Source organism: Lactuca serriola, chromosome 6, assembly GCF_051521515.1.
Source record: "Lactuca serriola cultivar US96UC23 chromosome 6, Lser_US96UC23_V15, whole genome shotgun sequence".
Lineage (NCBI taxonomy): Eukaryota > Viridiplantae > Streptophyta > Magnoliopsida > Asterales > Asteraceae > Lactuca > Lactuca serriola.
Window position 1 is genome coordinate 104109257 of NC_136413.1, and position 511 is coordinate 104109767.

At 52.3% G+C, this 511-nt stretch overlaps 1 non-coding gene across 1 annotated transcript; it reads right to left on the reverse strand.

Annotated features, from left to right (window-relative positions):
• Positions 1-215: 215 nt before the first annotated feature.
• TRNAG-GCC (transfer RNA glycine (anticodon GCC)) lies at positions 216-288 on the reverse strand. Its single transcript has one exon. It is a non-coding gene; the product is annotated as a tRNA-Gly (tRNA).
• Between the last annotated feature and the right edge of the window lie 223 nt (positions 289-511).

Here is a 511-nt window from a genome sequence, read left to right on the forward strand (position 1 = left end):
AATGCGCGCTACAACTAGCAGCCCCTTACTAGTAAAGGAAAAGGCTAGCGCGCAAGGGCTGATGAAAAGCCAGCAACTTGTTAGGACTAGGTTTTGGCTTGCCCCTTTCTTCTTATTAGGAAGATAGGTTTGGAACCCTATACAAGGGGCTGCTTGCTGCTCACCCCTATCTCTAAAGGGGCGCACACTCGTTACCACTAAACGACGAAGCCGGGAGCGGAAGGAGGGACTTGAACCCTCAACCTCATCCTTGGCAAGGCTATGCTCTACCAATTAAGCTATTTCCGCCAGCTATGGTAGTGGCGAAGCACTATTGAGCAATTCACGTATCACTTGATACGGACGACTTCTGTTTTTCTGCCGGACCACAGTCTTGACCTCCGATCGAGCTACGAACACGAGTAGGTAGGCTAGGGGGGCGACAGGGCTGCGCCTTTTCAATCAATCTCCGGCCGCTCCACTATTGGTGCGAGCTATAAGGAGTCTTGAGCTCGAGTCAAGCTGGGGCGTC